At 34.8% G+C, this 14,929-nt stretch overlaps 1 protein-coding gene across 1 annotated transcript in view; it reads left to right on the forward strand.

The window, feature by feature from the left end:
- The window catches only part of LOC144612860 (uncharacterized), a 120,022-nt gene that overhangs the window by 32,680 nt on the left and 72,413 nt on the right, over window positions 1-14,929 (forward strand). The window lies entirely within an intron of this gene.

A 14,929-nucleotide genomic window follows, 5' to 3' on the forward strand; every position in this document is an offset into this window, starting at 1 on the left:
TGAATCACTGGAATCTACTCCTGAAATCATTATAGCACTAAATGCTAACTTGGATGTAAATTAAAAAATAAATACATTTAAAAAAAAAATTTTAATGACTTTCTTTGATGATACCACTATGCCATTTTTTGACATGTTAAAAATTTAAGTGGGAGATTTAACTCAATTTCTCCAGCACTACAATGCCTTTGGTTAAACATCCTACTACAAAAATTGCTATCTGGTTATCTTCCAGGGTAACACGTATAGAGTTGGGGTTCCCTTGTCGATTCTTCTTTTTCACCATTTATTGGAGTCCACCAAGGCTTAATGCTCAGCCCTCTTTTCTATCTACCTTCTTTCCCCAGATTATCTCAGCCAGTCTCATTATTTTAAATGGCATTTATATGTCGATGACCCCCCAAATTCTTATCTCTAGTCCTCACCTCTACCCCACTCACAAGTCAATAACTTTTCCAACCCTTTCTTTGTAACTCCACTTGGAGAGTATAAACTTTAGTTTTGAATACTGTCTTTCTTTCCCAAACCTGCTTCCCATGTATCTTATAAATGGAAACTCCATTCTGTCAGTTGCTCAGACCAAAATAACCTGTATTAGTTTCCTATTGCTGCTTAACAAATTACCACAAACTTAGTGGCTTAAAACAACAATTTATTCTCTTATAGTTCTGGAAGTCAAAATTCTAAAATCAATGTGCTCCTTCTGGAGGTTTCTTGTATTCTTGTATTTGTTAGCCTCTAGAAGCAGCCTACATTTCTTGCCTCCTGGTCCATTTCTTGCAACACACTAACACCTTGCTTCCACTGTCATATTTCCTCCTACTCCTCCTCCTACTTTCTGATCTCCTGCCTCCTCTTTATAAGGATCTCATGATTCTATCAGACCCACTCAGATCATACAAAGTAATCTCCCCATTTCAAACTCTCCAATCACATCTGCTGAGTTCCTTTTGCAATATAAGGTAACATTCACTGGCTCCTGGGGGACTACTATTCAGCTGACTACAATCTTTTCCTCACATTGTTCACAGAAATAATTTTTTATGGATTACAGACCCATGTGTTTAAAAAAAAACAACACACATTATCGTTCAAATAGTAAAAGAAAATTTAAGGGAATATATTTATAACCCTTTAAATAGAAAGTCTTTAAATGAGTTTCCAAAATCAGAGGGAATCAGTGAAAAGAGCAAAGTACAAAAATCCAAAATTCTGTCCCTCCACAAAAGCAGTAAGTAAAGTAGCAAAAACTATCAAAACCAACTTTTTCAGAACTCCAGAAACTAATTAAAAGTTTACAGCAACCAGGAAAATGATTAATTAAGGCTAAATAAATAAATAAATAAAACAGCCAAATCTTAGTAAGAGAGCTCTGTGGCATTTTAACTTACTTCCTCCCCATCCTTCATTCCCTACTGCCTGGTTTAGCAACACCCTTCAAGACAACAGCTTCCATTTTGGATATAGGTTTCTAGTACTAGAGGCAGCAAAACAAACTTCATTCTCAAAGAACTGTGGTGGTTTATTTTGATTTGTCTGATGGTTCCCTGAAAGACCAAACCAAAGGACTTGCCTTAGTTTCACTTAATTTAGCTCTCTCCAAAGTCTGAAGCAGCTACCTGGGGGAGTGCTTATCAAACATATTGAAAGGCAAATGTATTCGTTGCTAATGCCTGGGGTAAAAGATAACAACTGGGGCAAGCAATAGAAAAAATATAAAAGCTTGCAATGAAAGTATGAGAAATGAGATGTTTTGGAGAATAAGACCTTTGGAAAGCTTCCACATATTCCTAAGGCTCTAAAAGGCTGGGTGCATATCCAAGGCTAGTGTATTCTCAGAAAAGACCTGAGAAGACACTGAACTTCCACCTCTAGCTGGCCTTCAGGTTCTGCTCAAGCAGTAAGGAAGGCTCAAGAAGAGTTGTTGACGGAGTATTGAAGATGTGTCACAACATGTACAGAGAGCTCTTGGCAAATTGGAAGGTTTTCTGTTATCATTGTTCCAGGCATTAAAGAAATCTCTGTCAAATCATTAGCTGACCACTAAACTAATGGAAAAGATACTACAGTGCCCCTAAACAACAACAAGAGTTTACAAAACTAGTTGAGAAAACTCAATAAACAAACAACTACAACAAATCCTAGGGAGGGAAGAATGTAATTTCTGGAGTTCCTGCATTGTAATGTTCAAAATGTTCTTTGTACAAGGAAGTAAAGGAAACCAGGAGAATAAAGTTTCATCAAATAGATAATTTCAATGAAGAGATACAAAATTTAAAAAAGAAACCAAATAGAAAGTCTAGATTTGAAAAATGCAATAATTGAAATTAAAAATATATACTTAAGGGGTTCAACAGTATATTTAAACAGCCAGAAGAAAGAAGCTGTGAACTTGAGGTCATTTGAGATTACCCACTCTGAGGAGCACAAAGAAAGAATGAAGAAAAATGATTAGTCTCAGAGACTTGTGAGTATACCAACATACATCTAACGGGAATCTCAAAAGAAAAGAAGAGAAAGAAACAGAAAGAATGTTTGAAGAAATAATGGATATAACCTCCCAGATTTTATAGAAGATATGAGTCTTCATATCCAAGAAGCTCAATGAACTTCAAGTAGGATAAACTCAAAGAGATATGCATTAAGACACATTATAATCAAATTGTCAAAAACCAAAGACAGCGGGAATCATGAAAACAGCAAAAAAAGTGACTTGTCATGAACAAGAGATCATGCTCCAGCAATGAACAATCTGAAAATGAAATTAATAAAACAATTCTATTCATAATATTAAAAATAATCAAATACTTAGGAATAAACTTAACTGAGAAAGTGCAAGACTCATATACTGAAAATGATAAAATACTACTGAAAGAAATTAAAGAAAACCTGAATAAATGTAAAGCATTCTGTGTTCACGGATTAAAACTTAATATTGTTAAGATTTAATGCCCAAATTTACAGATTCAATGCCATTCGTATCAAGATTTACACATTCAATGCCAAATTTACAGATTCAATGCCATTCGTATCAAGATTTCAACTGCCTATTTTCAGAAACGGAAAAGATGATTCTAAAATTCATATGGAATAGCAAGGGACCTAGAAGAGACAATACAATCCTGGAAAAGAACAAAGTTGGAAGATTTATAATTTATAATTATAAGTTTATAAATTATAAATTATGTTAATAAGATTAACAGCTAATTTCTTATCAGAAACTATGCATAGAGGCCAGAGTGTAGGATTACATATTAAAAATGTTAAAAGAAAACAAATTAGCAACTAAGAATTCTACATCTGGCAAAATAATCCTTTATAAATGAAGGAGAGATGTTTATTGAAGCATTATTTAAAATAGTCAAGATGTGGAAGAAACCTAAATATCCATTAACAGATGAATGGATAAGATAAATACATTACATACATACAATGGAATATTATTCAGTCTTTAAAAAGAAGGAGATTCTGTTACATACTACAATATGGATGGAACTTGAAGACATTATGTAAACTACAATAAGCTAAGCACAAAAGGACAAATACTGCATGATTCGACTTATACATAATATTTAATCAAACTAATTGAAACAACGTGGAGTAGTGGTTGCCAGGGGCTGGGGGAAGCAGAAAATGAGGAGTTGGTGTTCAGTGAGTATAGAGTTTTAGTCATGAAAGATGAAACAGTTCTAGAGTGTCGTGCAACAATATGCATATAGTTAACAATATCATAATGTTCACTTAAAAGTTGTTAAGTTGGTAAATTTATGTTATATGTTTTTTAACCACACACACACAAAAACCTACCAAAAAGAAAAAAAGAAGAAGAAGAAATTAAGACTTTCCCAGATAAAAACTAAGAGATCATTTCAAGTAGAACATCCCTCACAAGAAATGATAAAAGGAGTCCTTCCTGCTGAAATAAAAGGACACTAGACAGTAACTCAAATCCATACAAAGACATAAAGAACACTGATAAAGGTAACTACATAGCTAAATATAAAAGTCCATCTTAATGTATTTTTTATTATAACTTCTCTTTTTAATCTATTTGATTTAAAAGGCAACTACATAAAACAGTGATTATAAATCTATGTTGATGGGTACAAATGTATAAACATGTAATTTGAGATAGTACTATGAGAGGTGGAGGAGTAGCTATATAGAAACAGCTTTCACATAATATTGAAACTAAGTGTTATTACCTTGAACTATTTTGTTATAAATTAAGATGCTAATTGTAATCTCCAGGGCAACGACTAAGAAAATAACTTAAAGAAACTAACTTAAAAAAATTAAGTGTCCAACTCTTAATTTTGGCTCAAATCATGATCTCATGGTTCATAATAAACTGTTAAAAAAAAGACATATAGGTAACAAATAGACAAATCACAAAAGACTATCAGTTATTACATTAAATATAAATGGATTAAACTCCTTTAAGGCAGAGATTGCAGAATGGATAAAAAAACTTAATCTAACCATGTGCTGTCTATAAGACACACCTTAGATCTAAGTCACAAATAGATTGAGAATGAAAGAATGGAAAAAGATATTTCAGGAACCTAAAGAGAACAAACAATAACCAAAAGAGAACTGGAATGGATATTCTAATATCAGATAAAATAGACTTTAAGACAAAAGTCGTTACATAAGACAAAGAGGAACATCACATAATGATAAAATAGTTAATTTATCAAGATACAACAATTACAAATATGTGCACAACTAACAGAGCCCTAAAATGTATGAAGCAAAAACAGAATTGAAGGGAGAAATAATGATAATAATAATAATTATAATAATAATAATCAGAGACTTCAAACCCTCACTTTCTTCTTTTTTAAGTTTATTTATTTATTTTGAGAAAGAGGGAGAGAAAGTGAGCAGGAGAGGGGCAGAGGGAGATGAGACACAGAATCCCAAGCAGGCTCTGCACTGTCAGTGCAAAACCAAACACAGGGTTCCCTCTCACAAACATGAGATCATGACCTGAGCCAGAATCAAGAGTCCCACACTTAACCAACTAACCCACCCAGGTGCCCCCAAACCTCCCTTTCTATAATTAATTAGAACAACTAGACATAAGATAAACAAGGAAATAAGACATGAATAAAACTATAAAACAGCTACACCTAACAGACATATATAGAACACTTCAGCCAACAATGGCAAAACACATATTCTTTTCTCTTTTCTTTCCTTTTTTTTTTTTTTTTTTTTGAGAGAGAGAGGGTGCAGGTAAGCAAAGGACAGAGAGAGAGAGGAAAAAGAGAGGGGGAGAGAGGGGAAAAAAAGGGGGCTCACCCAAAGCAGGGCTTGAGCTTACCCAGGGCAATGTGGGACTTGACCTCACGAACCATGACCTGAGCCGAAGTCCAATGCTTTAACCAACTGAGCCACCCAGGCACCCCCTTTCTTTTTTATTTAAATTCCAGTTAATTAACATACAGTGAAATATTATTTTCAGATACGCAATATAGTCATTTCACACTTCCATAAAACTCCTGGTGCTCCTCACAAGTGCACTGCTTAATCTCCATCACCTATTTAACCCATCCCCCACTCACCTCCCTTCTAGTAACCACTAGAACACACGCTATTTTCAGGTGTGTATGGAACATTCTTTGGTGTAGGACATATGTTAGACCATTAAACAAAGCTTGATAAGGTTAAAAGTATTGAACTCATACAAAATATCTTCACTGACAATGATGGAGTGGAAGTAGAAATCAATAAAAGAAGAAAACCTGGGATATTCACAAATATGTAGAAATTAAACAACACACTCTTAAACAACTAATGGGTCAAAGAAAAGTCACAAGGGAAATTAGAAAATATTTTGAGATGAATTAAAACAAAAACAGCATGCTAAAACTTATGAGATGCACAAAAGCATGTTCTGAGGGAAACTTATAGTTGTAAATATTTATGTTAAAAAACAAGGAAGATCTCAAATCAACAACATTCTGCCTTAAGGAACTGGGCAGGGGAGGGAAGCAAACTAAACTTAAAGCAAGGAGGAAAGGAGGAAGCAAAGAAGGAAGGAGACAAATAAGATTAGAATAGACATAAATAAGATAGAGAATAGAAAGAAATAGAATCAGTGACACCAAAAGCTGGTCCTTTGAGAATATCAAGAAAATTGGTAATTAGAATGACCAAGCAAAAAAGAGAGAAGGCTGAAATTAATAAAATCAAGATGAAATGGGGACTTTACTTTCAATCTTACATAAACAAAAGGGCTTGTGACAGAATATTGTGAGCAATTGTTCACCAATAAATTAGATAACCTAGATGAAATGGACAAATTTCTAGAAATACACAAACTACTAAAACTGAATAAAGAGAGAAATTGAATAGACCTATAGGAAGGAAAGAAATTGAATCAATTACCTAAAAACTTCCAGCAAAGAAAAGTCCAGAACCAGATGGCTTCACTGGCTAATTTTATTAAATATTTAAAGAAGAATTAACACCAGTCCTTCTCAAACTCTCCCCTCAAAATGGAAGAGGAGATAAAACTTTCTAACTCATTCCACAAGGCTGGTATTACCTTGATAGCAAAGCCACACAAAGAAAGCACAATAAAAGAAAACACAGACCAGTGTCTCTTATGAATACAGACGTAAAATTCCTCAACAAAATACTAGCAAACCAAATCCAGCAACACATTAAAAGGATCATTCACCATAACTAAGTGAGATTTATTTCAGCAATGTAAGGGTGTTTCAATTTATGAAAATTGGTGAGTGTAACACACAATATTATGAGAATGAAAGGGGGGAAAGATCACATGATTATCTCAATAAATGCAGAAAAATCATTTGACAAATTCCAACACTCTTTAATATTTTTTTTATGTTTTTAATTTTGAGAGAAAAATAGAGTGTGAGTGGGGAAGAGACAAAGAGACAGGGAGACACAGAGTCTGAAACCAGCTCCAGGCTCTGAGCTGTCAGCACAGAGCCCAACATGGGGCTCCAATTCACAGACTATGAGATCATGACCTGAGCTGAAATAGGATACTTAACCAACTGAGCCACCCAGGCACCCCCAACACCCTTTAATTAAAAAACAAACAAATTTTAAAAACCACAGCTAGTATTATACTTAAGGCTTCTCCCTATAATTAGGTCAAGACAAGGATATCTGCTTTTATCACTTCTATTCGACATTGTATAAGACATTCTAGGCAGGAAAGTTTGACAGAAAAAAATATATAAAAATTATCCAAAATGGAAAGGAAGAAGTAAATCTATTTCTATTCACAAGTGACATAATTTTACGTATAGAAAACACTAAAGAATCTATTAAAAAACTATTAAAGCTAATGAATTCAGCAAAGTTGTAAAATGCAAGATCACACAGAAAAATCTGTTGTATTTCTATGCTCCAGCAATGAACAATCTGAAAATGAAATTAATAAAACAATTCTATTCATAATATTAAAAATAATAAAATACTTAGGAATAAACTTAACTGAGAAAGTGCAAGACTCATACGCTGAAAATGATAAAAAGCTACTGAAAGAAATTAAAGGAAACCTGAATAAATGGATAGCATCCTGTGTTCATGGATTGAAAACTTAATATTGTTAAGATGGCAATATACCCCAAATTTACAGATCAATGCCATTCATATCAAGATTTCAACTGCCTATTTTGCAGAAATGGAAAAGATGATTCTAAAATTCATATGGAATAGCAAGGGACCCCAGAAGAGACAATACAATCCCAGAAAAGAACAAAGTTGGAAGATTTATAGTTCTAAACTTCAAAACTTACTACAAAGCCACAGGAATCAAAGCAGCCTGGAACTGACAAAAGGATAGACATACAGATCTATGGAACAGAATTGAGGGTCCAGAAGGAAACCCACACATTTATGGTCAATTGATTTTTAACAAAAGTGCCAACACCATTCAATAGGACAAGAATGGTATTCTAAACAAATGGTTCTAGGGCAACTGGTTATATATTTGCAAAAGAATAAAGTTGGACCTATCATACAAAAATTTTAAAAAATCAATATTCAAATGTAAGAGCTAAAATATATAACTATTAGAGGAAAACATAAAAGAAAATTCCATTTCTTGGATTTGGCAATGGAGTCTTAGATATTATATCAAAACACAAGCAAAAAGTATGTAAGAAATAGAAAAGAAAAATAAATGTTAGACTTCATTAAAATAAAGAACTCTTGTGCATTGAAGGACACTATCATGAAATTTAAAGACAATCCACAGAATGGGAGAAAATATTTGCAACTCATATATCTGATAAGGATACTGTATCCAGAATTTAAAAAAAAAAAAAAAAAGCTTACAACTCAACAACCAAAAGACAAACAACCTAATTTAAAAGTGGGCAAATGGCCAACTAATCTTTGACAAAGCAGGAAAGAATATCCAATGGAATAAAGACAGTCTCTTCAGCAAGTGGTGCTGGGAAAACTATATAAAAATAAAATAAAATATATATAACTATATAAAACTATATAAAAATAAAAACTTCTGCACAGCAAAGGAAACAATCAGCAAAACTAAAAGGCAACCAATAGATGGGAGAAGATATTTGCAAACGACATATCAGATAAAGGGTGAGTGTCCAAAATCTATAAAGAATTTATCAAACTCAACACCCAAAAAATAAATAGTCCAGTGAAGAAATGGGCAAAAGACATGAATAGACACTTCTCCAAAGAAGACATCCAGATGGCCAACCAACACATGAAAAAATGCTCAACATCCCTCATCCTCAGGGAAATACAAATCAAAACCACCATGAGATACCACCTTACACCTGTCAGAATGGCTAACATTAACAACTCAGCCAATGACAGATGTTGGCAAGGATACGGAGAAAGAGGATCTCTTTCATTGCTGGTGGGAATGCAAGCTGGTACAGCCACTCTGGAAAACAGTATGGAGGTTCCTCAAAAAATTAAAAATAGAACTACCCTATGACCCAGCAATTGCACTACTGGGTATTTATCCAAGGGATACAGGTATGCTGTATTGAAGAGACACATGCACCTCGGTGTTTATAGCAACACTATCAACAATAGCCAAAGTATGGAAAGAGCCCAACTATCCATCGATGGATGAATGTATAAAGAAGATGTGGCAAAGAGGTTAGAGTGGGAGAGAGCCAAAGCATAAGAGACTGTTAAAAACTGAGAACAAACTGAGGGTTGATGGGGGGTGGGAGGGAGGGTAGGGTGGGTGATGGGTATTGAGGAGGGCACCTTTTGGGATGAGCACTGGGTGTTGTATGGAAACCAATTTGACAGTAAATTTCATATATTAAATAAATAAATAAATAAATAAACATTAAAAAAAAAAGAAGATGTGGTATATATATATATATATACAATGGAGTATTACTTGGCAATCAAAAGAATGAAATCTTGCCATTTGCAACTACGTGGATGGAACTGGAGGGTATTATGCTAAGCAAAATTAGTCAGAGAAAGACAAATATCATATGACTTCACTCATATGAGGACTTTAAGACACAGAACAGATGAATACAAGGGAAGGGAAGCAAAAATAATATAAAAACAGGGAGGGGGACAAAACAGAAGAGACTCATAAATATGGAGAACAAACTGAGGGTTACTGGAGGGGTTGTGGGAAGGGGGATGGGCTAAATGGGTAAGGAGCATTAAGGAATCTACCCCTGAAATCATTGTTGCACTATATGCTAACTAATTTGGATGTAAATTTTAAAAATAAAAAATTTAGTCACATTGGAGATTAGGGCTTCAATATATAAATTTGGGGGTGGAAGAGATACGGTTCAGTCCATAACATTATGTATAGGATAATACATTATATATTACTCTGTAACCCAATTTTTCTCTAACCAGTGAACGTCTTGCCATACCATGAAGTATTTATCTATAGTTTCACTGTTATTCTGATAAATAAGATGACCTATAATTTATTAAAATAAAATCTTAATTGTTGATAAAAATAAAAATAAAAGTGGGCAAAAGATTTGAATTGATATATCTCCAAAGAAGACACACATGGTGAATGAGTGCACAAAAAGTTGTTCAACATTAATCAGGAGGGAAATGGAATTCAGAACCACAATGATACCACTTCATATCCACTAGGGGGGTTATAATTTTAAAATAGGAAAATAACGAGTGTTGACAAGGGGTGGAACATTTGGAATGCTCACAAGTTGCTGGTGGGAATGTAAAATGGTACAGCTGTTTTGGAAAACAGTTTAGCAGTTCCTTGAAATGCTAAAGATAGACTTACCATAAAGACTCAGCTACTTTCAGTATATACACAAGAAAATTGAAAACAGTTGATGACACAAAAAATTGTACAGAAATGTTCATAGCAGCATTATTCATAGTAGCCAAAAAATGAAAACAACCCAAATGCCCATGACTTATGAATGAATAAATGAAATGTGACATATTCATATAATGAAATATTGTTTGGCAAGAAAAAGAAATGAAGTACTGACACATACTACAACCCATGAAAACATTCTGTTAAGTGAAAGAAGACAGACAAAAAAGGCCATATATTAGGGTGCTGGGTGGCTCAGTCAGTTAAGCGTCTGACTCTTGATTTCGGTTCAGGTCATGATCTCCAGGTTTGTAGGTCCAAGACCTGCGTCAGGCTCTGCACTGACAGCACGGAGCCTGCTTGGGATTCTCTCTCTCCCTCTTTCTCTGTTCCTCACCCCCCTCAAAATAAATAAATAAACTTAAAAAACATTTTTTTAAATCAAAAGTCACAAATTGACTTCATCAACATGCAAAACTTATTTTCACCAAAAGTGACATTGGTAGTGAGAAAAAGACCACTGGTATAGTAAAAGCATAAATGATATAAACAGACAACTCACAAAAGAAAAACAGCCATAAAGATAGGAGAAGACACTGAGCCTCACTAGAAAACAAACAAAACAATGCAAAGTATAACAATGAGATAGCTTTTTCACTCAATAGATTTGCAAAATTGAAAGAGCTTGAAAATATCAAGGGTGGTTAAGGATTGGAAAAAGAGACCTCATGCACTGCTAATAGTTTAAATTGCAGTCCTTTTGGAAGGCAATTTGACAATAAAGTGTTGGAATTTTAAAACATACCCACTCTGTGACTTAGCGATTCTACCTCTCTATATTTACCTCAAAGAAATAGCTGTACAGGTGCATGAGGAAGCATGTACAAAGATATTTGTTGCAGCATTGTTTTAAATGAAAAAATAAGAAGCCAATGAGTAGGGAGAAATAAAATGTGGTAAAGTCATCCCACAAAATACCATATAATCATTAAAACAAATAATGTTAATATGGAAAGGTCCCTAAGACAGAATGTTGAATGAAAAAAAAGCAAATTTCAGAACATGCCTCATTTATGTAAAATCTACAAAATCTTACCAAACTAACTACAGAATAACTTTGTTTTCCATGGAAATGTATGTATGTAGATAAATGCAGAGAAAAAAGTTTGGAAAGACAAAAACAAAAGTAATATCAGTGGTTACCTATGGTAGAAGGGGACAGATTGTTGAAGGCAATAAAAAAGGATTTTAACCTTTTCTAAAATATTTTTTCCCATGGAGGGATGATATAAATAACAAAACAAGAAAAAAAGTAGATTCAAAATCCAAGGTTCCAATAGTGAATATATTTTACCTGTGAATAAATATATTTTGAACTCATTAATGTGACTTTGATGAGGGAAACAAAGGCAAGAAAAATGTAGTTTAAACTCCTTTACAGACTGCAGCCCATTGATAGATGTCAGAGACCTGGCGTGTAACACTCCCCAAGACATTTGTGGCTGCCTTAATGCCTTAATGTTTACACTTCTTTAAAAACTAGAAGCAACCTTATCTTGACAATAGCTAAATCTTCAGGGTCCTGTGAGACCGTGCTTTCAGCATCCAGAAACTCCTTAAAAACTAACTTTATCTCTACCCCTAAAAGTGTATAATCAATTGCTCCTTACAACGTCAGTGCAGCTCTTTCTGCCCACGGGTCCTGTCCCCGTGCTTTAATAAAATCACCTTTTTGTACCAAAGACATCTCAAGAATTCTTTCTTAGCCGTTTGCTCACGAACCACACTTCAAATTTCATCAACTTGGTTGAAAGAAAGCTTTGATTTGTATCCTTGTCTTCCTAAGTTTAGGGGAGAACAGGAGAAGGCAGGGAAAACATGTTCGACTACTTTTTGATTTTCTTCTGCCAAAATGAAAGTCACGTGAGTCTTAAATGATATAGTTTTTTCAATGCCTTGAATCAATTCTTTAACCATACAAAGAAACCATTAAAAAAGCTTTTTCAGACGTCTAAAACCTGAGAATTCATCTGTAAGGAAACATACATCCAAATAATCTTTCAAGAAACACTTGAATTAGATCATCAAGATCTCTTAAAAAGACAGACATGGATACGGAACACGGCCTGTTGTTGCTGCATGTAATAATTCAATGCAATAGACTATGGGGGGAAAGAAAAAGACAAGTTAAAAAGCAAAAGGAGGGGCGCCTGCGTGGCTCAGTCGGTTAAGCCTCCGACTTCAGCTCAGGTCATGATCTCACAGTTCATGAGTTCGAGCCCCGCGTAGGGCTCTGTGCTGACAGCTCAGAGCCTGGAGCCTGTTTCAGATTCTGTGTCTCCCTCTCTCTCTCTGACCCTCCCCCATTCATGCTCTGTCTCTCTCTGTCTCAAAAGTAAATAAACGTTAAAAAAATTTTTTTTTTTAAAAAGCAAAAGGAGCAGTGGCATAAAAAAGAGGGAGGTATTCTAGAATGCCAGTTGTGAATGTAAAGAGTACTGAATTGGAGACAATAACCGTGGCTAATTTGACTCTGTCCACTTTCTAGTGTGACCATAGGCAAACCACTTAACTAATTTGAAGAAAGAGAATAAGAATACATACTTACCTCACTGGGTTGCCAAGAAAGGCATTGTAAAAGGAAAACTACTAATGAGATCAAAAGAGGAAGGAGTGAGAGTTCAACTCTATAATGTGAAATCCTCAGGGGGATGAAGAGTTGCCAAAAGACTTGGAACATAATCTCCAGAGAGATTCATTTTTCCCAAGTACGTCTTTACTCTTTATCCTGTGCCTAGTAACATACACCTGCCTTCGTTTATGTCCGCGTTTTCCTATCATCATCTCAGGAAAGCTACTCTTGAGTCACCAGCTAAATAATTTCCATCATTTTTATCTCACAGGCTCGTTGACTTAACTAAAATACATACTAGTCTCTCCTATCCACTCAACCTATGTGTTTTTGAGAATCACGTATTCAAATGAGCATTGGAGTAATTAAGATGAGGGCTCTGGGGTCAGATTGCCTTGGCTTAAAGCCGAGCCCCACACCTTAACAAATATGTGGGCTTGGAAAAGTTACTCAATTTATCTATGTCTCAGTGAAATGGGTTAAGAATAATACATAATGGGGTGCCTGGGTGGCTCTGTTGGTTAAGCATCCAACTCTTGGTTTCAGCTCAGGTCATGATCTCAGAGTTGTGAGATCAAACCCTGTGTGGGGCTCCACACAGAGCATGGAGACTGCTTAAGATTATCTCTCCCTCTCCCTTTGCCCCTCCCTGCTTGTGCTCTCTCTCTCAAAAAATAAAAATGAAGGAAGAAAGAAAGATACCTAATATATAAAATTGTTTTACAGTGAAATGGAAAAAAGGTAAAAGACTCTTAGAATAGTGTCTAGCACATGTTAAGCACTCAGTATATGACAGCTCTTTACTAATTTATCAGTCTCTTTTTCTTCCTGAGTCATGTGGAACCTAAATGAGTCCTTTCTGGATCTAGACTAAGGAAATTACTCAACTGGATGAAAACACCATACGGGCTTTCATTTTCTTAAATAAAAAAAGAAAACCCAAACTCCCATTTCTCCACCCCAGGAGGCCTGATTTTTCAATTTCTATACATTCATATATTCCATGTTCTTAGACTCCCTTTGCACCCCCAGCCTCACCAAAAGTAAATTGAAGCCTAAATGGAATACCGATTTCATCAGCATACCTACAATCTCAGTTCTGATCACACATTTTCAGAATGTACCTACATATTGCCATAAAAATAATGACGACTACGATGATACCCAACATTTATTAAGCACAAACACGCACAGTATCTACTATGTACTAAGCCCACTTCTATTACTTAAAGTGCCTTATTTCATGTGATCATAAAAACAATCTTATGGAGAAAGTGAGGTTAAATCATTTGTTGAACACCGCCCTGCTATTAAATGGTAGAGCCTGGACTACTTCATCCTCACGCCCTTCCAAAAATCTAAGTTACCTTTACAATAGTGTGGAGTCCTTTACAAATCAAATAAAAATCAGGAATCACAGAAAGTGCCAAGACCTTTAACTAGAGCACTCCATTACTGATGAGATTATAAATTGGTATAACTACTAGGAAAACAACCTGCTATTATCTACAAAAGTTGAATATAATGCATAATCTATGACCCAACCATTCCATGTTATTTCTAGATATGATCCTTAGAGTAGCAGTTCTCAAATTTTTTGGTCTTAGGATCCTATTATACTCTTAAAAATTGTTAAGGACCCCAAAGAACTTTTGTCAATGAAGGTTGTATCTATTGACATTTCTCATGAAAAACCACTCAGAAAAATCACTTGAGCACTTGTCCATATTTCCTCCAGATATCTATTAAGTATGTTGAAGAAGGGTAGATACTATTAGAAAGCCCAGGGAGAAATTGTCGTGGACTCCATTCCAGGCAGCTGATCCTACCCCACTGAGCATGTTTCCTATTTATGTTTGGTTATATTCAGCAAAAAGTTCACAGAATCCTGAGAGTTGGTCATGAAGGAGTCTCTTCCCCTGGGATTATGGCTGTAATCTCAGGGTCTAAATTCCTATAAGCAGCACAAAGTAAAACAAAAC

This window comes from Panthera onca, chromosome D1 (genome assembly GCF_046562875.1).
Source record: "Panthera onca isolate mPanOnc1 chromosome D1, mPanOnc1 haplotype 2, whole genome shotgun sequence".
In the NCBI taxonomy this organism is placed as follows: domain Eukaryota; kingdom Metazoa; phylum Chordata; class Mammalia; order Carnivora; family Felidae; genus Panthera; species Panthera onca.